General features: G+C 41.5%; 1 protein-coding gene across 2 annotated transcripts in view; it reads left to right on the plus strand.

Annotated features, from left to right (window-relative positions):
* The window catches only part of MND1 (meiotic nuclear divisions 1), a 176,196-nt gene that overhangs the window by 141,777 nt on the left and 9,352 nt on the right, over window positions 1–25,067 (plus strand). The window contains exons 10-11 of one of the 2 annotated variants that reach the window (XR_010317452.1): window positions 19,499–19,578; window positions 21,216–21,959. The gene's annotated coding sequence lies outside the window, so the exon portion shown is untranslated. Of the gene's footprint in view, window positions 1–19,498; window positions 19,579–21,215; window positions 21,960–25,067 lie in introns of those variants that run through there. The other variant, XR_010317451.1, reaches the window with a different exon arrangement.

Raw genomic sequence — 25,067 nt, forward strand, 5'->3', positions numbered from 1 at the left:
CCACTTGCAGTAACAGAGCTGATATTGCTGAAAACCAATCCAGAGACTTACCACAAGAATAGCTGAATTACAATGCCAGTTAAATTCCCAGCCTCATAAGGTGTCTGAAAGTTAAAGTGAGGGCATCGATTTGGAAGAAATGGGATCCCAAAACTTGAGATGGGAACATACGAGCAGATAATCAAGAAGCTGGGGATGCTGAGCCCCAAAATCCTGTCGAATTGCTCCTGCCAGCAAAACCATTAGCCCCTCTATCCACATCTGATGATGTTAACCTAGCTGTGTCTGAAGAGCCTTTGTCTGAGATATTGCTTGGGGCAACATCTAAGTCATCGCCTGGGGAGATGTCTGAGTCATTTCCTGGGACATCACCTCCGGCATATGCCTTACAAGACATTACTGAATATTCTCAAAACACATCCCCACCACCCGTTTTTGCTTCTAGATCTATAGCTAGACTTAAGGCCCAGCGAGCCCCAAAAGGTGAAGTACAAAGTGTGACCCAGGAGGAGGTACACTACATTCCAAAAGAACTGCTTGACTTTTCTAATATGTACAAATAGAAACAAGGGAATATGTGTAGGAATGGCTATTGAGGGTGTGGGATAATAGTGCAAGGAACATAAAGTTTGATCAGTCTGAGTTTATTGATATGGTCCCAGTAAGCACAGGCTTTCAAACAATGTTTCAGCCCAAGAGGTTAGGAAAGGATCTAATAGTTTATTTGGCTAGTTCGCTGTAGACTGGGTTACACGGTGGCCTACACTAAATCAAGTTGAAGTACCAGACCTTCCTTGGTATACTGTAGAAGAAGATGTTATAGATTGAACTGTGTCCCCCCAAAATGTGTGTCAACTTGGCTAGGCCATAATTCCCAGTATTGTGTGATTGTCCATCATTTTGACATCTGATGTGATTTTCCTGTGTGTTGTAAATTCTACCTCTATGATGTTAATGAGGCAAGATTAGAGGCAGTTATGTTAATGAGGCAGGACTCAATTCACTAGATTAGGTTGTATCTTGAGTCGATCTCTTTTGAGACAAGAAAGAGAGAAGTGAGCAGAAAGACAAGACCTCAAACCACCAAGAAAATAGTGTCAGGAGCAGGGCGTGTCCTTTAGACCTGGGATCAGGGGAAGATTGATGACAAAGACCTTTCTCCAGTGCCAACAGAGAGAGAAAGCATTCCCCTGGAGCTGGTTCCCTGAATTTGGACTTCTAGCCTCCTAAACTGTGAGAGAATAAATTTCTGTTTGTGGAAGCCATCCACTTCTGGTATTCCTATTGTAGCAGCACTAGATAACTAAGACAGAATTTGGTACTGAGAGTAGGGTGCTGCTCTGAAAGATTCCTACACTGTGGGAGCAATTTTGAAACTGTAAATGGGTAGAGGCTGGAAGAGTTTTAAAGTACCTAATATTAAAAGCCTACAATGCCTTGAAGAGAGTGTTGGTGGAATTATGGACATCAAAAAGCGGACTCAGGAGGAAGTGAGGAGAGCTGTTACACTGGAGATGGCACTGACGATGAGAAACAGCAGCAGAGAAATGGCAGCATCAGAACAAGGAGACCAGCGTGAGACAGTGCTGGAGCCAACCCACAGAGCAAGAGAGCTGATTGTCTTTGTGCAGAAGGCTTCCTGTCAGAGTGGAGCCTCTGGGCACTTATTGGTGGAGTTTAAGAGCTTTAGAACACTTGCCCCGGCAAAGCAGACTTGGGTGGTAAGGCCCGAGGGGCTGAGAGGCCAAGGAACCAGGAAACAGAAGATGAAGAGACAAAGAACACAGAAATCAGAGCTGCCTCAGTCTCAGAGGGGAGGGCCATGACCTCTGGAGTCTCAAATCATGGAGACACAGCTTCTGGGGCTTCAAAGAGTGCGGCCACAGCCTCTTAGACTTCAAAGAGTCAGATATTCACCAATTCGGTTCTAGAGTGTGAAGCTGCCTTTCACAAGTGCCAGTGGGATGGAGTCAGATCTGCTGCCCAAAGCTGAGGGTGTGGGGCTGTCATGCCTTAGGGACAGAAGAATAGGGCCTGCCTGGGCAGAAGAGTTGGTGTTGTCCCTCAGACAAACTAGGAGAATGGGGCCGCCCAAATCTGAGGGGGCAGAGTTGCTGTTCCAGTGGGCCTGGAACACAAATCTGAAGCCCAGGGCCAAGGAGCCTCCACCCAGAGTCCAGAGAGTGTGGCTAACACCCAGAGTCTGGAGGGTAGGGCCATTGCTAAACGGTCTCAGAGAACAGAGAATTATTTTCAAACCTTGAGAGCTAAAGTAATGTGTTCTGCTGACTTGCTTAGTACCTGTTATCTCTTCTTCCCCTCCAATTTCTCCCATTTGTAATGAAAATGTCTAGCTTGTGCCTGTTCCACCATTGTACTTTGGAAGCAGATAACTTGTATTCTGGATTTCGCAGATGTAGAGAAATTCTTGGATTTTGAACTTGTAGTTTATTTAAGATTTCTGCTATGATGTGATGGGATGAATGTGTTTCACATGTAGCAATGGCATGAATTTTTGGAGACCAAAGGGTGGAATGTTATGGATTGAATTGTGTCCCCGCAAAATGTGAGTCCACATGGTTAATCCGTGATTCCCATATTGTGTGATTGTCTACCATTTTGTCATCTGATGTGATTTTCCTGTGTGCTTTAAATCCTACCTCTATAATGTTAATGAGGCAAGATTAGAGGCAGTTATGTTAATGAGAAAGGACTAGATCTACTAGATTAGATTGACTCTTGAGTAAATCTCTTTTGAGATATAAAAGAGAAGTGAGCAGAGAGATAGAAGGATCTCATATCACCAAGAAAATGGTGCCAGGAGCAGAGAGTGTCCTTTGGACCTGGGGTCCCTGGGCTGAGAAGCTCCTAAACTGGGGAAGATTGATGACAAAGACCTTCCTCCAGAGCTGACAGAGAGAGAAAGCCTTCCCCTGGGGCTGGCATCCTGAATTCAGACTTCTAGCCTCCTAGACTGTAAGAGAATAAATTTCTGTTTATTAAAGGCACCCACTTGTGGTATTTCTGTTATAGCAGCACTAGAAAAGTAAGACAGAATGTATTCCAAGACTTATGGAAATTGGCATTTTAGAGTTGATTTATCAGGTTAGACCCACAGACCCACACATGAAGTACCCAGAGGACATACCTTTTACAATGGTAAGAAACAAATTTGTGAAGGGAGCCCCAGTATCCTTGAAGACTGCTGTGATTACTGTTTTTTGTAAGTCAGATTTGACAGTGGGAACTGCCCTGACTGAATTAAAACACCTAACTACAATGGGACTGATTGGATCCTGTCATGGTAGGGGCCAAGTGCTGACACTCAATCGACAAAGACGAGGTGGGTATGGATGTCATAATGGACAGCAGAGTCAAAGCAGTAATCAGAATAGTCTGATTTGTATGGTCTTACGGTGTTGGCTACTAAGCCGTGGTGTCCCTAAGAGTGAACTAGATAGGAAATCTGCTAAATATTTACTTGGTCTGTACAAGTGGATGAATTGTAGGTCAAGTAAACAGCAGTCTAACTCGAATCACCAGAATAGAGAGTCACAGCCCCTCAGCCAATTCTCAGATTTGAGTAAGTTTAAAGACCCACAACCCCTTGATTGAAGGTGAGTCTGGGTCCCCTTGAGGAAGGACTCCAATACACTGCCAAAAACTTATACTAGTCTTTCTCCCAGTCTCCCCAAAGGGATCTACAGCCTTTCATAAGAGTGACTGTTCACTGGGAAAAGGAAATAATCAGATTTTGGGGGGATTACTGGATACTGGCTCTGAACTGACACTAATTCCAGGAGACCCAAAACGTCAGTGTGGCCCATCAGCCAGAAAGGAGACATATGAATGTCAGGTTATTAATGGAGTCTGAGCTCATGTACATCTCACAGTAGGCTCAGTGGGTCCCTGAACTCATCCTGTAGTGATTTCCCCAGCTCCAGAATGCATAATTGGAATAGATATACTCAGCAACTGGCAGAACTCCACATTGGATTCCTGACAAATGCAGTAAGGGCTATTATGGTAGGGAAAGCCAAATGGAAACCATTAAAACTGCACCTACCTAGGAAAATTGTAAACCAAAATCAATACCGCATTCCTGGAGAGGTTGCAGAGATTACTTGAAGGAGCAGGGGTGGCGATTCCCACCACATCCCCATTCAACTCACCTATTTGACCTGTTCAAAAAAAATGGATCTTGGAGAATGACTGAATTACCTGAACTTAACCAGGAGGTGACTCCAATTGCAGCTGCTGTTCCAGATGAGATGTGGTTGCACTGCTTGAGGAAATTAACACATCTCCACACAGCTGGTATGCAACTATTGATCTCGCCAATGCCTTTTTCCTAATCCTGGTTTTGAAGGACCACCAGAAGCAGTTTGCCTTCAGCTGAAAAGGCCAGCAGTATACCTTCACTATCCTACCTCAAGGGCATGTCCACGCTGTAGGCGTATGTCATAATTTAGTAGGCAGAGATCTTGATCACCTTTCCCTTCCATAAGATGTCACACTGGTCCATTACATTGATGCCATTACGCTAATTGGACCTAATAAGGAAGAAGTGTCAATGACTCTAGACTTATTGGTAAAATATTTGCATGCTAGAGGGTGGGAAATTAACCAGATGAAAATTCAGGTGCTTTCCACCTCAGTGAAATTTCTAGGGGTCTAGTGGTATGGAGCATGTCAAGGTATTCCTTCTAAAATGAAGAATAATTATTGCATCTGACCCCTCCCACAACTAAAAAGAAGGCATAATGCCTGATGGACCTCTTTGGATTTTAGAAGCAACATATCCCTTATTTGGGTGTACTACTCCAGCCTATTTATAAAGTAACTCAAAAAACAGCTAGTTTTGAGTGGGCCCAGAACAAGAGAAGGCTCTGCAACAAGTTCAGACTGTTGTGCAAGCCACTCTGCCACTTGGGGCATATGATCCAGCCAATCCAATGGTGCTTGAAATGTTAGTGGCAGATAGAGAGGCTGTTTGGAGTCTTTGGCAGGCCCCTATTGGTGAATCACAGTGTGACCCTTAGGATTTTGGAGCAAAGTCCTGCCATCCTCTGCAGATAACTACTCTCCTTTTGAGAAACAGCTCTTGTCTTGTTACTGGGCCTTAATAGAAACTGAATGCTTAACCATGGGACACCAAGTCACCATGTGCTTGAGCTGCCCATCATGAACTGGACGTTGTCTGACCCACAGAGTCATAAAGTTGGACATGCACAGCAGCACTCCATCATTACATGGTAATGTTATATATGAGATTGGGCCCGAGCAGTACCTGAAGGCACAAGTAAGTTGCATGAGGAAGTGGCCCAAATGCCCATGATCTCCACTCCTGTCACATTACCTGTCCTCTCCCAGTCTGCACCCCTGGCCCCATGGCAGTTCCTTATGATCAGTTGACTGAGGAAGAGAAAACTAGAGCCTGGTTTACAGATGATTCTGTGCAATATGCAGGGACCACTCGAAAGTGGACAGTGGCAGCATTGTAGCCCCTTTCTGGGACCTCCTTGAAGAACAGCAGTGAAGGGAAAATCCTCCCAATGGGTTGTTCACACTGCTTGGAAGGAGAAATGGCCAGATATGTGATTGTATACTGATTTGTGGCCTGTGGCCAATGGTTTGGCTGAATGGTCAGGGCTTTGGAAGGAACGTGATTGGAAAATTGGTGACAAGGAGGTATGGGGGAGAGGATTGTGGCTAGACCTTTCTGAATGGACCAAAGAATTGGAGATATTTGTGTCTCATGTGAATGCTCACCAAAGGGTGACCTCAGCAGAGGAAGATTTTAACAATCAAGTTGATAGGATGATGCATTCTGTGGAAACCAGTCTTCCTCTTTCCCCAGCCACTCTCATCATTGCCCAATTGTCTCCTGAACAAAGTGGCCATGGTGGCAGGGATGGAGGTTATGCATGGTCTCAGCAACATGGACTTCCACTTACCAAGGTTGACTTGGCTACAACCACTGCTGAGTGCCCAATCTGCCAGAAGCAGAGACCAGCAATGAGCCCTCGATATGGTACCATTTCTTGAGGTGATCAGCCAGCAACTTGGTGGCAGGTTGGTTACACTGGACCTCTTCCATCATGGAAAGGGTAGCATTTTGTTCTAACGGGAATAGACATTTACTCTGCATATGGATTTGCTGTCCCTGAATGCAATGCTTCTGCCCAAACTACCATACATAGACTTACAGAATGCCTTATCCACTGTCATGGTATCCCACACAGCATTGCCTCACAACAAAGGACTCACTTCACAGCAAATCAAGTGTGGCAACTGGCCCATGCTCACGGAATTCACTGGTCTTACCATGTTTCCCATCATCCGGAAGACGCTGGCTTAATAGAACGATGGAATGGCCTTCTAAAGACACAATTACAGCACCAGCTAAGTAGGAATACATTGCAGGATTGGGGAAATAGTCTCCAGGAAGCTGTATATGCTCTAAACCAATGTACAATATTTGGTGTTGTTTCTCCCATAACCAGGATTCATAGGTCCAGGAATCAAGGATTGGTAATGGAAGTGGCACCAGTCACTATTACCCCTGGTGATCCACTCGCAAAATTTTTGCTTCCTGTCCCTGCAACCCTGTGCTCTGTGGGTCTAGAGGTCTTGTTTACAAAGGGAGGAATGCTTCCACCAGGAAACACTACACTGATTCCATTCAACTGGAAGTGAAGAATGCCACCCAGCGATTTTTGGCTCCTCATTCCTCTGGATCAACAGGCAAAGAAGGGAGTTGGTGTGATTAATCCTGATTACCAAGAGGAAATCAGATTGATATTACATAAGAAGTAAAGAAGAGTATGTCTGGAATATAGGAGATCCCTTAGGACATCTCTTAGTACTACCATTGCCTGTGATTAAAGTCAATGGAAAACTACAGTAACCCAATTCTGACATGACTAAAAATGGCCCAGACCCTTCAGAAATGAAGGTTTGTGTCACCCCACCAGGCAAAGAACCATGACCAGCTGAGGCGCTTGCTGAAGGTAAAGGGAGTACAGAATGGGTGGTGGAACAAGGTAGTGTTAAATATCAGCTACTACTAGTGACCAGTTGCAGAAACAATGACTATAATTGTTATGAGTATTTTTTCCTTGTATGTGTGCATCAGATATTTTTGTTTTCTTTACCTAAAAGATGCAAACAGGACTAGTGTGTTTTCAGTTGTATGCATGATAGTTGTATCATGTTAGGCACAAGTATGACTTCATAATTGTCTTTATTTAGAGATTATATATGGTTTAAGTAGATGTGTAGAGGTGCCAAGTTTACAAGGGTTGAACTGTGATAGTTAAAGTTGTGTGTCAACTTGGCTGGGCCATGAATCTCAGTGGTTTGGCAGTTATGACATAGTTTAGCAGCTAGGTAGTGGTATAATCACCTCCTTAATGAGATCTGATATAATGTAATCATCTCCGTGATGAGATCTGCTAAGAGCAGCCAATCAGTTGAAAGGGTATTCCTCGGTGGCGGGGGGAGGGGGGCCCTGCATCCAATATATATGGACTTTCTGGCAAAGCTCCCTGGCTTTTACTCACTTCGGATCCTGCATCTGCCTTGTCATCATCTGATCTCTGGTTCTTGGGACTTGAGCTAGCAGCCTGCTGTCTTACCTGACGATCTTGAATATGTGAGCCTCTGCAGCCCATGAGCCAGCAGCCTGCATCTTGTGTTTCTCAGCCCCTGCAGCTACGTGAGATAGGAGAAGCCTCCAACCTGACATCTGATCCATGTCCTTGGGACTTGCCAGCCTCTGTAATCACATGAGCCATTTCTTTGAGATAAATCTCTTTCTCTCTCTCTATATATGCATCACTGGTTTTGCTTCTCTAGAGAACCCAGCCTAAGACAATGACTAAACTTAATTTTAATAAGAATTTCATATACTTGTGTAGGTGTATGTTTACATTCTATAAGAGAGAGACCCTATACTCGAACTCTTAGTCATACAAACAACAAATGACCACATACCCACCACCAAACTTCCTCTACACTAAAAAATAAATCATTTGTAAGCTGAAAGGAAAAGAAAGAAATCTTGAAGGTCTCCATACTTTCTGGCCCCAACTTTTTCACCCTTATTTTTCACTGCTAATCTCTTAGTGGAAACCCTGGTGGCGTAGTGGTTAAGTGCTACCGCTGCTAACCAAGAGGTCGGCAGTTCGAATCCGCCAGGTGCTCCTTGGAAACTCTATGGGGCAGTTCTACTCTGTCCTATAGGGTCGCTATGAGTTGGAATCGACTTGACGGCAGTGGGTTTGGTTGGGTTTGGAATCTCTTAATTGAAGAATCATTAGCGTGCAAATTTTGTTTGAGCTCTTTATCAGGCATGCTCTCCAACTAAACCATTTCTTCAAGGTCCAGCACAAGCTCAGCATCCTTCATGATGCCTTCCATGGTAATTCCGGCTCACAGTGGCCTCCCCTCCGTTAGGTTGTTGCTCTGAACTATATACCAATTTAAGGCATGGCAACTCATCTAGCACTGGTCATGTACTGCTTTGTAAAGTTATCTAAATGTTCCAGTTTTTTTTGTCTTCTATTCATTGGATTTCAAGCACATGGCCCCTTGCATCCTCCACATAGAAGGCACTTAATATTCTTCAATCAGTTCATCTAATCCATTTACTGAGCGGGGATAATTACTGCCTAATCAAAACCGTTAAATGGAAAATTAAACAATAAGCTATTGGCCTTGTCCCTGAAGTCCCTGGGAAACAGCACTGAACTGTGGTTTTGGAATCAGGAAGTTACAGTCCTGGCTGTAACTGTTTGACTTTAGCCAAGTTTCTTAACATCTCTAAGCCTTCCTTTTTTCTTTCTTAAATGCAGATAAAATGAATGACTTTACAGATGTTGAGATTGTTTGGGAAAAATTATGCGAAATAATATAAACACAGCAATTAATACTGTGCTCCAGCACAGAGTGTGTGTTCAATTTGTTGTTAGTTGCCATTGAGTTGTCCTGGCTCGTGGCAACCTTACTTATGACAGAAGGAAACATTGCCTGGTCCTATGCCATCTTCATGATCTTTGATATGTTTGAATCATCGTTGAGGCTATTGTGTCAATGTATTTCGTTGAGAGTTTCCCTCAATTTTGCTGACCCTATGTTTTACCAAACATGTGCAATGTAAGGAAGACCTTACATCCTGCCATCCTCACTTCTAAGAAGCATTCAAGTTTTATTTCTTGTATGTGCTCAATAGAAGGTAGTTATATCATTGTAAACACCTACGGAGTTTTGGCAAGAGAAAATAAATCCTCCTCAATGCAAATACAGTGACAGAGGTCACTGTTACAGGGTCCTGGCCTCCAGGGTCTGGATCCACCAGTCCTCGCCTCCACCTTGCTATTGCTGCTGGGGGAGCCTAGTTTTCCCTGCCTCCCCACCCCCCTCCCCGCCCCGCTTTTCACCACCACCACCTCCCAACCAGCCTCTACACTCAGAGCATCCGCATTCCTTCCAGATTGGGAGAAGATCAGTTATTGGAATCTCAAATTAGAAGTCGGGAAACATTTTTCTTTTTTTAATAGAAAGACGTTTTACATGGTGGATAAGGTCTCTAGTAAAATTACTTATGGGTGAATGGGCTTCTTTAGCCATATCTGGAAATCTAAACCACCATATCTAAAATTGCTTCTATGGGAAACTATGTTCCAAGTTCCAAACAACTGACTTAGAAATAAACTATGGGAATGCAACTTGTTTGGGGACTGTCTGTAGGCCAACATGTATAACTCATTGTTAATGAAAAAGGAGATGACATTTATTCTGCCATTACTGAAGCATACTGCACATATATTTCTTCACTGTTCCTTGAGGACACCAAGTATCTGAAGTTATTTAAAATAGCAGCCACGTATACTTATCAGGTTGAATTGATATATTGGGTCTAATTATATCTCCGCTACTAACTCCAGCAACTCTGATGTGCTTGTCAGGTGTCTTTTAGACATTTTTAGAATTTAGTATTTTCAAGTAAGGCAGAAAAAGCCTTTTACTTTTGCAGCTCCCTTGTGGTTATATAACTGCTGGGCTGAAGAAATGTCCTCCCTTCCCCTCCCCTCCTTGGAGGCTTCTCTGCCCATGTATGGAAACTGTTCCACAGCAGTTCTTGGTATTGATGTTAGCAAGCTGGACCCTTATTAGGATCCAAGCTTGCCAGTTAAACAGCTCAAGGGCTAAGATTAAGAATCCCCTGTAGAATCCTGTAGATACCGTATGGATCAACAAAACTGGGTTTGGGACAAAGTCATTCTAAGAAAGAGGAAAAAGTTTGATATGAATGATTTGTATGTGGTTGGTGTCCTAACAAAAAATCAGTTAGTTACCTGTTTTAAATCCGTTCTATCTTAAGTCCTAAGAAAGCATTTTTCTAAGGTTCTTTCGTTTTCATTTCATCTACCGCAAAGAACATCACGTATGTTCTTTCTTTTTCTTTTCTTTTTAAAAATACCAACAATAATTTAAATTTTTTTAGCAAAAGGAGAAGAGACAAATCTTACATCTTTGTGTATGTAGACAAAGACAATTTCAATGTCACTCACCCTCTTTTTTAAAATTAGTTTCTCTAAGAGGGAGAGTTAAAAAACAAAACTAGGCAGAGCATTAATTTTCTCTTTCTACGCCCTTGTCAAAGCCAGCTTTCAAGAAAGGTGGGATAGGAGCATCATTTACTATATCATGATAAGACTTAATAAGATGCCTCATCCAGAGTGTTTTCCTTGCTCTAAGGGATGGTTACAGCTTTTTGAGAATTACGGAAATTAAGTAAGCTGAAACTATTTTTTTTTTTTTTGCAAAATAAATTCTTGGAACACCAAGGATCTCCAGTCATTTATGAAATGCCTTTTTCACACCATTGACAAAGATGAATAACAAGGTCCAAGCCTTAAAGAAAATCAGTCTTGGTGCACAAACAGAAATAGAAATAAGTAGTTACATATAATAAGTGCTTTTTTATAATAAAGATTTTCAGAGAATGCCAGGGAGTTTAGAAGAAAGAGAGTAACCGTCCAGGAGAGTCTCGAAGGGCCTCCTACAGGAACAGATGGTTTATCTAGGTTAGGTCTTAAAGGTAAGATGTTCTCCTGAAGTAGAGCAGGCAAATATAAGAAAGGCCAGAAATTTCAAAAGGTAATCTGAGGGTCCTTCAGGCTCTCTAACTCTTAGGAATGACATGTGGGCTGAACATTGATACTTTTCATCAACAAATACTTATTGGGCATTTATTATGTGCTGCGGGTTACAGTGGTGAACAGGTTCTCACAGAGATTATGGCCTAGTGTGTGAGATGTTGAACAAAAAACTATACACATATAATCCAGATTGGATCATGTTAGTTATTTTGCTTAAACTGTGCTTGTAATAAGTACCATAATGGAAAATGCAGGGTACTAGGAGAGAGTTTAATTGAGAGACATTTTGGATTGGAGTGGGATGGATGGGGGGAGTGTCAAAGAAGGAAATGACACTGAAACCAAGACTTAAGTCTTCATGGAGGCAGAGGGAATAGTGTGAGTGAGACTTCCCAGGGAAAAAGCTGGCTTCAAAAGGAAAAGAGGGTCTGTGGGAAAGAGCCCCATGCCTGGGGGTATAATAGGTTGCAGAGGAGATCAGAAAAGTAGACAGACCCTTCAGGGCTTCTAGGAACTGTCATGGATTTTAGACTTTGTGGACAATGGGAAGACATTGAGCAGCTGAAGCAAAAAAAATTAACGTAATCACATCTGTATGTAAAAAAAAGTTATTCTGGCTGCTGTATAGAGTAGTGGCCACCAAACTTAAAATTATACACTTCTATCGAAAAAAACATTTTAAACGTGCACACTAATATGTTATTGTTGTTGTGTGCTGTCGAGTCAATGCTGACTCACAGCGACCCTGTTACACCTGTTGCCATTGAGTCAATTGCAACTCATAGAGTAGAACTGCCCCATAGGGTTTCCAATGAGCAGCTGGTAGATTAGAACTGCTGACCTTTTGGTTAGAAGCTGAGTTCTTAACCACCGAACCACCAGTGCTCTGACCCTATTATAAAAACCCACTGCCATCGAGTCAATTCTGACTCATAGCAACCCTATAGGAGAGAGTAGAACTGCCCCATAGAGTTTCCAAGGAGTGCCTGGCAGATTTGAACTGCTCACCACCTGGTTAGCAGCCGTAGCTCTTAACCACTATGCCACCAGGGTTTCCTGACCCTACTATAGATATATTTATTTACAGCAATGGGTTTGGTTATGTGTATTATAAAATACAGAAAAAATATTATGTATATTGTAAAATAGATTTTAAAGGATGAGATAAATAGAAGTCCTAAGATTTTCTTCCAACAGCCTGTTGGTACATCTTTTGCATTCACTAGGTGTGAGTCCAATTTTGGGAAGCTACAGGTATGGAGTGTGTAGGGACAGCAAGACTGGGAGTGGGGAGACCGTTTATGTTTATTGTAATAATCCAGGTAAAAAGTGGTGAGGCCTTGGATTAGGACAAGGCAGGAGAGAAGTAGACAGATTTTGAACACACTTTGCTGGTTGAATAGAGAAGACTTGGTGATTGGTTGGATGCAGTAGGGATTGGGGGAAGGGGGGGAAGGAAGAGGACAATGTTAAAGATGACTCCCAGTTTCTGGGTTGAGTAACTTCTCAGATGATAGTGTCAATTCACCCTTTAAATGCAGTTAAATAAACATCTGCCATTTGAATTTTGGAGAAAAAAAAAAGAACTCTTACAGTCATTTTACCAACATTTGTTTGTTTTTTCCATGAAAGGAATTATCTTCAGCCCTCAAATTTTCTGTTCTCATGTTCTTGTATCTCCCCTGAGGACTCTAAGGATAGGGAATTCCCATAGAAAGTCAAAATCTCTAAGGCCTCACCTCTCTCTTTCTTTATTTTTCAGCTACTGAGCACCTGCCAAGTTGTAAAAACTACAAGAATACTTTTATTATTTGAGATTTTTATTGTGAGATATATACATATATATCATGTATCTTCTTTTCTCTGTTGATCCATTTTATGACCCAGATCTTGGTAAATTTCCAGAACCACTTGAGTTTATTTCTCAGCATATCGTACATCGAAAGCAATGCTGATCACTGATTTCCACCTACACACTCACGAAAATCTGGAGGTGTTATGGTTATTACAATATGTAGATGGCAAGCGTAGTTTACATATTTCCAGAGAACTACCTGAGAATTCCCTCATTAAGTAAGCCCTTGAATCAATACTTACCTGTAGGCAAATGTTAGCTGCAGCTACTATTAAAAAATCCTTTAAAAAACTAGCTACTACTCATAGAATCCAAAAAGACAATGGGTATAAAGCGTTTTGTGAACGGAAACTCACAAATATACATTAAAATATTTAATGTAAACACTAATATCTTTAAAAGAAAATTATTTTTAAGTCTCCTTGAATGATTTTGAGTTCAGAACAATATTTAGAATGGAAGCAGGATGATTCTCCTAGATGCATATTGAGTAAAAGTAGGTTTTCTATACCTTGTTAGATGTTCGTAATTACTTTTGCTTCAATTTATTATTTATAAAAATTAGCAAGCAAGTCACAGAAGTGGGACTGTTCATTGGTCCTAGAGTGTAGGAAGGATATTATTTATAAACTTATAAATGCCTTGTTAATTTCCTCCAGCAAATACCATTTGAGTAACTCTTGAACTAATTTTAGAAAAATTCAACTTTATCTTTCCAAATATACAAGTTTATAAAAGACTTGACAACTACTTTGGGGACAGAAGCATTTTCTTTATTCTGTTAGAGATCTAAATATCGTTTGTAACTAATCACATTCATTGTTTGGGTTCAAAAATTGCTGCTGAGAAAGTGACCTAAATTTATGGTTGGAATTCTTGTTTCCTTACTTTTCAGGTGCGGCCTTGTGCTTGTTGTTTCAGTGAGTCCTGGAAAGTTGAAATCTTAGTTTTTAAAGGCCTGAGTCCTAGAGAGGACTCACAGTTATAGATAAGCTGTTGCTATGAGTCAGAATAGATGCGATGGCAGTGGGTTTGGGTTTTTGGTTACTGATTTAAAGGCAAGGGGGAGAGGGTTAGTAGGCACAGTCAAAATATCTTGTCCAGAAACCTGAAGGGAAAATTTCCCCGATATTAGAGAGAAAATCCTCCAGGCTGGGACGAAGAAAAAAAGAGAAGGGAATTTGGGGGTTCTAAGAGTTAAAATTTTTTTTTTTTTTTTTTAAGAGTTAAGGCGGCATGGTGGTTAAGTGCTATGGCTGCTACCCAAAGGGTCGGCAGTTCCAATCCACGAGGCACTGCTTGGATACTCTACGGGGCAGTTCTACTCTATCCTATAGGCTTGCTATGAGTCGGAATCGACTCGATGGCAATGGGTTTGGTTTTTTTTGGTAAGAGTTAAGGGAAATCCCTGGGTGGTGCAAACAGTTCACACGCTTGGCTGCTAATTGAAAAGTTTGAGGTTAGAGTCTGCCTAGAGGTATCTCAGAAGAAAGTCCTGGTGATCTGCTTCCAAAAAATCAGCCATTGAAAACCTATGCGGCACGTTTCTACTCTGGACGCACATGAGGTCACCATGAGTGGGAATCAACATGATGGCAACTGGTAAGAGTTGAGGGGACTTGGGCACTTCCTCTTGGTGTCACTGCTAAGGAGAAGGCAAGACCCCGAGAGAGATGGGTGTGAGGTGTACCTGGATAGTTGGGGCCATGAGGCCTATAGGTAGACAAGGATTTTCATGTCCTGAATATGGCACTGAAGTAGCCAGGAACTGATGGACCTAAGTTGACATCTTTGCAATTGGCAGCTTCCATGAATCGAGGACCAGACACACAAGTCCTTGATATTATGTAAGATCTCAGAGCTGTGACACCATCTTGGGAAGCGGGGAGGGGAGAGCTTAAAAAGGCTGTGATCCCCTGTAGGATGGAGGCTGGAAATGGAAAATAAATTGATGTAAAAAAATAAAGTTGTATTTTGTGGGCTGTGATTCATAACTACTACACAGGGACATTTTTTCATATGAAGTGCAGAAACAAACTTCCATTTAACATGTTCAGGCAATTGTACACATTCTAGAATAGTGGGGAATGAATGAATGAAGGTTAACCATGCCAGCATTCTAAAATGAAAAGACATGGAAAGTGTTCTAGGAACGAAAGTCAGAGTCATTTAAACAGAGTCAGCTGTGGTTTTTTGGACAAGTAGCAGAGGCTTGGATGAGATTTTAGGCCTAAGAGAGAGGTTACACAATAAAGTTCTACTTCATTTCTATTTTTCAAAAAGGTACCGTTGAGGTAAAATGGGACTGGTAGCTCCAAAGAAACAGTGAAAAGTAAAGCCTACCCTACGAAATCTCCTTTTGACTAGCCAGAGAGTACCGGAGAGTTTCCAGCGCACAGAGGAGATGATCTCCTTTTCACCCCAGATGTCCAGTAGTTGTTAGTAAATGAAAGTAGCAAGAGGATAGGCTTGACTTCCATTCTCAGTGTCTGCCATGTGGAAGGGTACTAGGAATGGCCAATTGAAATGGCAACTATGAAGGGTAAGGTTAAAAGCAGAAAGGTGTGTTTGGCATAGAAACAGCTTGCCCCCCCCTCGGAGGAATGAGACTCAAGATGTGAACACAGAGAAAGTTAGAGATAGCAGGTAGGTGGAAACAAGCTGAGGAGATGTGTCAGGGAAGAAATGAAAGGGAAGGGAGAGGAGAAAGCATCACCACGACTTGGGGATTTCTGATGGGAGAGGAAGTGAAAACTACAGAAACGGAAAGAGGAACTTGGCGACTTTCTTTATCCTGCGCTCCCCCCTTCCCCCACACCCCAAAGAAGCAACCGTATTAGGGGAAGGATGTAAAGGAAATATCCTTTTGCGTCTTCGACCCTGATTTTGTAACTGCATAAGATGTCATCTCTTCAATAAGGTATTTTCTAGGTTGGAATGATATGAGGGATGTTCCCAGAGGGGAATGCCTCCCGTTTGCATTTAGAAGAGGCATGAAGTTCCCGTCCAGCTTTGATGCTAATATTTGAAAAAGAAGGGGAAAAAATTACAAACTGTCACTTTTTATGTGGTGTTCATGAAAGAGGAAAGGAGGGTGAGAAAGTAGGAGGAAAGCAACATCAAAACCAAGTCTTCCAAGAAAATATTTTATCAAGCGTTTAATCAATGCTTGCTCAAGGCTAATGGTGGAAATAAATTGCGTACCTCTCTGCTTGCAGCAGGCAGTGTGCAAACTGCAGGTGCGACTCCACAGCATCACTGTTAAGTTCCCAGATGCAATTCAAAAGGTATTTACTAAACGTTAAACCAAATTTACGAGTCTTGCCTTATGTTTGGGGAACAAGACATAGACTGCCGCCACATTAAAATGTCTAGAAATGAGCCAGTGTTGAGAACTGTCACCAGAGGAGTGTCTATACTTTTTAAGGGGAGAGACATGAAAGGAAGAATCTATGTTTTGTGAAAAAACAAAAAAGCAAAACTATATATCCATATCATTTTTGAAAAACTGCTAAAGCCTTGAATATGTTTTTTAGTATTTATTAGGTTGGAGAAGGTGGTTGGAGCTGGACTTCAAGGTTTTGCTCCAGACCCTCTTAGGTGCTGGGATGGGTTCTTTCTAACCTCACAGAGATCAAATCAAGACTTTTTCTCCCTTAATAATTTTATGTGTCACTTTGGCTAAGTATGATTCCTAGTATTTTGGCCGAATAATAGATTAGTTAATGTTTTGTAATGTAATGTAATTATTTTCCATAATGTAATCAATCAATCAATTGAAAGGGATGTTTCCTTAGGGTGTGTCTTGCCTTCAGACTATAAATAGATATTTTGGCAGGACTCTCTATCACTTAACCTACAGATCTTGGGATGCAAGCTGGCAGAAGTCTCCAGCCTGCTGCCTAACTTGGGAATTTTTGACTTGCCAGGCCCCACAATCGCCATGAGCCAGTCCCCTGAAGTAAATCTCTCTCTCTATATATCTATGTCTCACTGATTCAATTTATCTGGAGAACCCTAACTAAGACAGCAGATGGGAGTGAACACTTAGCTAATCCTCATTCCCTCTATGATGCCTGCTTCCTCCTAACCTCTCCTGACCTTCTACCCCTAGAATGGTTTTCTAAATAGGGCTTAAAAAATAGGGTTTATGGGAGCAAAACTAGAGGAAGCATGCCTCTGTTCTTTCAAGTAGAAATCTTTATACAAGAATTCCTTTTCCTGGACCCAAATTTTGAAAACTTTTATTCTGAGAGTTGAACTGGATTCTAGTCTTTAGATAAAGAGAATTAAGTTAATGACTTGATCCTCTCAACTCCAGCCTTAATCTTGAAAGCCTATGCCTTTTACTATAACAAAATTCTCATCAGCTCTAAAATTGCCATAGTGGTCGCTTTTGACCTTATCCTCCAAAACATAAAAAGTCCTTTTTCTTTAATTTCCTTCAGGATGTCTCCTGTAATGACAGATGGCAAAGTATGACCAGCCTCACCTTGGTATTTTGACATGACCAGCTGGCCCTGAAAATAACCTCCAAATTCATTACGCTCTAAAACTTCTGTTCTTGTACAAAGCAGCCAGGCGGCATCAGGATTTATCAATAATCTATTGGCCCATCTGGTCATCTGCAGAGCAGGAGCCTAAGAAAATATGAGCATTTACTGACATTTATGATTCCCATAAAACTAACTTATGGGACCCAGAAAAGCAAAATAGCAGACACTACAGCCTTTAGACCTTTTTAATTAAGAAAAAAAAAAATCTTTTTTAGATGTTTACTTTTGAGGGTACCTTTTCACATTTCTTAAAAGTCATCAAGTTTTTAATCTAAAAGTATTTTCAGGCATATTTTTCGGAAGATTGAAACTAGCGAACATCTCTGTTTTCAAGCAGGGCAGTGTTTCTTCAACCTCTTCAATATATTTGAAGAAAAAGAAATTTTATAGCCCCCTGCAGTTTCAGTTCACTAGTTACTTGTCCACTGATTGCTCCATGAATTAAGATCTAACTCTGGGAGTGGAAGAAAGAGGACCTGGAAGGGGAAAATTGGAGAATAAAGAAAAGAAGTCTCAGGAATTCATAGATGGCCATTTGAGGCAACTCTCATGAACTTTTTTGCTTTGTGTAAAAACCTTGTCTCATCTGAGCAACTTCACTTGTACACTGATCTCCAGCCTTATCTGAAATTATATACAGAGGTAGGCAAGAAGAAAATGTATCGATTATCCATTACATATCTTTCACTCTTCATCTGAACTCAAGTCTGTAGGCTATCTTCTAGCAGTTTCTGTTTTTCCTTCTAAGAGCCCTTTGCCTTTGCAGGAAAGCTAAGGTATATTACCAGCCTTAGAAGAACCAGGCAGTTTAGCATATTTTGGGGCCTGTGAAATATGAATTTTCTAAAAGTGAAGTTGTACAGCAATTGAAAACATTACCTATAGCTTTAAAAAATAGTTATTTTAAAAATCCTTTACTTCTTTCAGTGCAGAGGCTCCTTCCTACTGTTGTATAAGCCACATCTGGCAGATAGTATTTAGGAATCCTTCATTTCTCAACTTTGCTTGAAGGAAATTATGAGTAATTTTATTGCTCTTTTTTAAATATAGAGATTCTAAAATGGAGTAGCTCCAGAACCGTCTTTTTCTTGCTGGTTCATTACTCTTCCATAAACTTCTATCCACTAAAGATCACTATTAGGTTCAGCAATTGAAAATGTTACCCATAGTTCTTTCTCAAGCTAAGTGATTTCAATTTTTGTCTATTAATAGATACCTGTGCCCACACATTTGTTGTGGTGAGTCTCACATTGGTTCTTCTCTGAACCTTGTCCAAGTTATTTATATCACTTCAATTTTGAAATCTACTAGTAGACTCTGCTTAAAATAAAACAAAGCAGTACTCACCAAGGGTTTACCAGAACATGTGTCTTTATTAGACTCACTAGTGAGAAGCAGTTATGGTTCCACTGGGGCCGCTGGGTTTCACCTCTCTCCCTGTGATTTCTCACTCTTAGCCTCACTGTCCCTCTGCCACCTCAGGTCTGGTCTCCTCTTAAAACTCCAGTCCAAACTTAAACAAACACCTCTTTCCTTAGTTTTCTACAGTTGAAACAGTATGGTACAAAAATGCATATGTTAACTGTACTTTCCAGAGCAGACCTGATTTGAAATATTTTGATCCACTTTCATACCTCATGTCTGGTGGTATGATTTGCTTTTTTGCTCAGATAGTATTCTGCTAATGAAAGCTTAGTGGAGGAAAAGCACCCGGGCATGCTAACAGCAAGGCTCATGCCCTGACCACCTTGGTGTTTACTTGTGCTTGTGCCCCCTCCTAGCATGATCCCTTGAATGGGGGTCCTCAGTGAGTTTGTTGACCGAATAAATGAATGAGGGATGAGTAGGTTTTAGAGGAGTAAGATTTAGCCCCCGGTAAAAAAATAAATTAAAAAAAAAAATTTTTTTTTTTTTTTAAGCAAACAGTCAAGAAGCAGAAGCAGAAGCAGGAGCAAGGTGACAAGTTACAGCAGGAATAACTTGTGAGGACCCAGGCCAGGTGAGGATGAGATAAAAGTATGAGTGGGTTTGAATATGACCAAATTATCCAGGTTGTAACGACCTAAAATCAGTTCTAAGTGGCTTGTCAGGAAGATTATGCGACCAGAATCCTACACAAACAAAAAGGAAGAGAGAAACAGAGGGAGGGAGGGAGGAAGAGCTCTCTTCCCAGCATCCTTCAGTTTTACATGCCGGGCATCATTCATGGACATGATCCTAATCATTCCATGTCTTCCTGATACCCCTGGCTCTATATACTGTTAAAGCCACTCCCGGACCAAGTCTGTCTTCCTTCAAACTACAGTTTGTCCTAAATTTACCCCTTTTTAAAGCACGCTTCAAGTAAAGATTCCATTCTTCAGAGTTGGGAAACCATCTGATTACCTTGTTATAGGTATATTTAAACCACAGTCATCAAGCAGTTAGCGGTCAATACATGTTTTGAATCACTTGATTAAAATAATGTACTGTTTAAGTTTGAGTGATTGATAGGCTGCATTCTCCCCAGGAACATTTGTGTTTCAAAAGAGAGCATCATTAACCTAAATGAATCTAACTGATGGAATGAATTGGGACCCTTTGTGGTGATCCTGATACTGGGCAACATTGTTCTCTCCCTACCTTCAGGCAAGAAATACTGGAGTCAGCAACTTGGTATCCCAACTATCTTCCTGTTGTAGGAAGCCATTGCAGATTCAGTAGGAAAAAAAGACATGATAAAAATGTTTTAGAAAGTTTCATAGAGAAGCAATCTTTAGTTCTAGATGAGGACATGGGAGGTGATTTCTCCTGCTGCTTTCCTGGTGCTCATTGCCATTTAGATTGAGTCCAGGGGAGGAATACAGGTAGGCTCTGAGCTCAGTACTTCTAAGGAGTGCCACTTGCTTCTGAAACATGTATCAAGTGCCTAAAATGTACCAAGTGCTAGGGATACAAAGATGAGTGAGATCAAAAAGAGTAATCAAGTCTACCTGAGGTGAACACAAGTGGAAGCGTGACCACTCTGCCTAGAGTGGGAGGTATAGTTGGGAGAGTGACCAGCTCTGTCTGGGGAATATAGACAAGAAAGTAACCAAGGCTACCTTGGGGAACGTAGATAAAGTCACCAACTCGGCCTGAGGAAGCTGGAGAAGGTTTCACTAAGTAAGAAGGACCCAGCTTTATAGCACTTATCATCTTGCATAATTATAAAGTCTACTGTTTTTACTGTTTATAAATCCGGCTTTACCATTCTGCTGCTCCCGGAGGGCAGGGACTTCCTGTTACATATTTTAGGGCAGCTCAATGCATTACTTGGCAGAGGGTAGTTATTACTGTTAAATCTTTGAAAGAATGAATTGCGATCTTTGTGTCTTGAAAGATGTGTAGAAATACATAGGACTTTCTTACTGCATGCGGAAAGACGACAACATAAAAATAAAACCTCAGGGTTGGGAAATTTAGTGAGATTTTCAGGGAATACAATTGATTCGTTCCTGAAGTTTGGGGTGACTGGGGGAAAGAGATGGGAGGAGAATCAGAGTGTGGAGGGCCTTCTAGGCTGTGCTAAGAATTTAAACTTTTTTGCATAGGCAGTAGAGATCCACTGAAAGTTTTAAAGCAGGAACATAATTAGATCAAACTTGTGTTTTAAAGGAATCACTGGCAGCAACATGGAGATGAACCGGAGTAAAGGAACATTGGAAGCAGCAACTGTCAGTCTTCCCTGAGTGGCGAGGGGAGGCACAGACTTTTAAGAGAAAATTCAGAGTGGTAGTATTAGAGTGAGAGAACGGAAAGAGCTGAATTTTTAGTTCGAATTTGAGTGTTGTGTGAGAAATCAAGATAGGAAATGTGAGAAGAGAAGTAGGGGGAAGAAGAGATTAATTTAGTTTTGAATATTTTGAGTGTAAGGAGCCTACAAAATTTCCAGGGAGAGATGCAGGTATTCAGTCAGTCAACAGTGTGGAGTCCAGGAGAGAAGTCAGGGCCAGAGATACAGTTTGGGGTACAGAGCCATTTGATTGGATGGAAATCCAGAGGGATCATATGGAAAGAGAAGAGTAATAATGAGGTCTAGGGGAAATTTGACCCCCTCTCATTTTTTTTAAGTTCAGTGCTTTTCTCTTCATTACAAAAATATTGAAAAACCAAAAACAGTCCCTATTAAAGTAGAAATCACATTATATATATATATATATATTTCCCCCCAGAAGTTCTTTATCTTCTGGCACTGTGAGGTGGCAATTTCAGATCCAGGAGTGCTGGTGAGGATTCTTCTCTGGGAGTTGGCTGCTGTGTAGCTTTAGGTCAATACAAGCACTTTTGTGGAATCAGCTCATCAAGGAGTTTATCAACAGGCCTTGAAATGTCTGCACATGAAATCCCAGGGGCAGGAGCCAGCGCAGCACAGAGGAAAAAGCTTGAGTCCAAGCATCAAAATGATGGAGTGGTTTAAATTCCCTTACTGTTAACTGTCTTGAAATGTTTGAAGACTCTGTGATGGCAAGTAGTCTAAGCAGTTTCTGGTGGTGGCCAAAGAAGAACCACAGGCAGGGTGGGTAAGGGAGGGCTTGAGGCACAGCACAGCCTGGAACACAACGGGAGCGAAGTCTGTGGTAACTCAGGGTGGAGTAGTCATCCTGTGTGCGTGTGAAAATATACACAAAACATATATCCATTCAACAGTTTCTACCTGTACGGTTCAATGACGTTGGTTACAAACTCCATATTGTATCACTGTTCTCACTACCCCACCCGTGGTATTTCACCATTAACATAGATTCTGTTCCTTAAAGTTCTCATCTGTGCTTTAGATTTGTTCAGCGCAATTCTCAAGGCAAACATTCCTTATTAGTTGAGCTAAAAAAAAAAAAAAGGGAGTAGTAATTTTTGAGTGAATTCTAGGAGCAGAGGATGAGTAAAAGACTTAGAAGCTAAAGAATGGGAGAACTTAAGGGATTGGGGGTCCAAACTCAACAATGATGTTATTAACAACATCACTTGATTGAAATAAATCATTTCAGAAAGCACATTAAAGACAACAGCAAATGCATTTTGCAGGGGAAAGGATCAGGGCAGACTTCCTGCAGGACCTGACAGAAACTAACACTTCAGTGCCAGGCAAGATTCAAATGGGCAGAGAGAGAAGAGGTGGTGGGTAGGCAGGGAGAATGGTGTGAGCACAAAGGAAAAACAAGCCTGTGTAAAAATGTGATGACACGGGCTGTGTTTTAGCCAGCTGATTGTTTTTAAAACAAGGAAATATACACACTTGTGGATGGGCTGGATATTTCATTTATTGCCATCTCAGTTGATGACAGCTCCACTCCTCTGCTTGCTCAGGCCCAAAACTTTGGAGTCATCCTTGACTCCGTTTGCTTTTTCACATCCCACACCAGTCTCTCTGTCAGGAAGTCTTGTTGGCTCTACTTTTAAAACATACCTGGAATCAGACTACCTTCCAGCCTCTCCACTTCTAACACCTGGCCCCAGTCGCTATAGTTTCTAGCCTGGGTTACCACGTTAGCCTCCAAACTGCTCTCCCTGTTTTATCCTTGCCCTCATACAGGCTCCTCTCTATACTGCAGCCAGAGGGGTCCTGATGAAATATGTATATTTCAATGAGGCCTGCCTTGACCTCCCTACTCAAAATTGTGCCCGCCCCCTTCTTCCCCTTTCACCACCACTCCTCACCTTCGAGGTTATACAGGAATAATTACTTCAGCTGTTCTACAAAAGGTTGCTAAAATACTCTCATCTCACAACCTTCCTTCCAGAGACTTCTGACATTAGAGCTCAAGACTCAGGTCAGAGAATCCCACTGCTTACAGTCAATGGCTTTATAGCAAAGTCATAACCATGTCTGTTGTAATTGAATAAATAGAAATAGAAGAGAACATTCCTCAAGAGGGACTTTTGATATATAGATGAATGTCTGGATATCTAAGAAGAATCCACTTCTATTTTTTATATAATTTAAGTCTAGTTTTATTGCCATTGTTCATAATTTGACTTTTCAAGAAATGAAAACACCTATTACACTTAAACAGACTTGAATTATTCTTTACTATTGTAATCTTATGTACTGCCTCCCAAAATAGACATAATTACCCCTTTTGAAAATTATTTTTTTAAGGTTAGAGTTCTTTTATTTTGATAATATACACTCCTTCATTCCCCAAAGGTTTTAAATTAGCAAGATCAGACAAATCAAACTAGAAACGTACATTAAGATCTTTAATCCCAGAGAAGGATCAATAAGACGAATCTAGAAATTTGAGACCTAGGAGAGATCTTTAGGCTGGTCCCCAGTTCAATTCCCCTCTCTGTTGAAGAACTGGAGACCTAGAGAGCACATATGGCTTGCCTGAAGTTGCTCAGCTGATTGATGATAATTTACTAAAATAAATCATTAAAGAGAGGAGTGATGTCCTTATTACCCCAGACCACCTTCAAAATAGCATCCCACAATTATGCAGGTAGCCAGATTTTATTTATGTATTAACAGTTGTTGTTGGTTGCCGTCAAGTCAGCCCGACTCACGGCAACCCCATACAGAATGGAACAAGATGCTGCCTGGGCCTCACCATCCCCATGATGAACTGTGGATCAGACTCTTGTGATTCACAGGGTTTCACTGGCTGATTTTTGGAGGCAGATGGCCAGGCCTTTCTTTCTAGTCTATCTTAGTCTGGACGCTCCAGTGAAACCTGTTCAGCATCATAGCAACACACAAGTCTCTACCGACAGACAGGCGGTGAATGCGCATGAGATGCATTGGCTGGGAATCAAACCTGGGTCTACAGCATGGAAAGTGAGAATTCTGTTCTTGTTGTTGTTAGCTGCCGTCGAGTCACTTCCGACTCATAACGACCCTACGCACAACAGAACGAAACACTGCCCGGTGCTGCGCCATCCTTACAATCGTTGTTATGCTTGAGCTCATTGTTGCAGCTACTCTGTCAATCCACCTTGTTGAGGGTCTTCCTCTTTTCCACTGACCCTGTACTCTGCCAAGCATGATGTCCTTCTCCAGGGACTGATCCCTCCTGACAACATGTCCAAAGTATGTAAGATGCAGTCTCGCCATCCTTGCCTCTAAGGAGCATTCTGGCTGCACTTCTTCCAAGACAGATTTGTTCGTTCTTTTGGCAGTCCATGGTATAGTCAATATTCTTCGCCAACACCACAATTCAAAGGCGTCAACTCTTCTTCAGTCTTCCTTATTCATTGTCCAGCTTTCACATGCATATGATGCGATTGAAAATACCATGGCTTGGGTCAGGTGCATCTTAGTCTTCAGGGTGACATCTTTGCTCTTCAACACTTTGAAGAGGTCCTTTGCAGCAGATTTGCCCAATGCAGTGTGTTGTTTGATTTCTTGACTGCTGCTTCCATAGCTGTTGATTGTGGATCCAAGTAAAATGAAATCCTTGACAACTTCAGTCTTTTCTCCATTTATCATGATGTTGCTCACTGGTCCAGTTGTGAGGATTTTTTTTTTCT

Source organism: Loxodonta africana, chromosome 13 (genome assembly GCF_030014295.1).
Source record: "Loxodonta africana isolate mLoxAfr1 chromosome 13, mLoxAfr1.hap2, whole genome shotgun sequence".
Classification (NCBI taxonomy): Eukaryota; Metazoa; Chordata; class Mammalia; order Proboscidea; family Elephantidae; genus Loxodonta; species Loxodonta africana.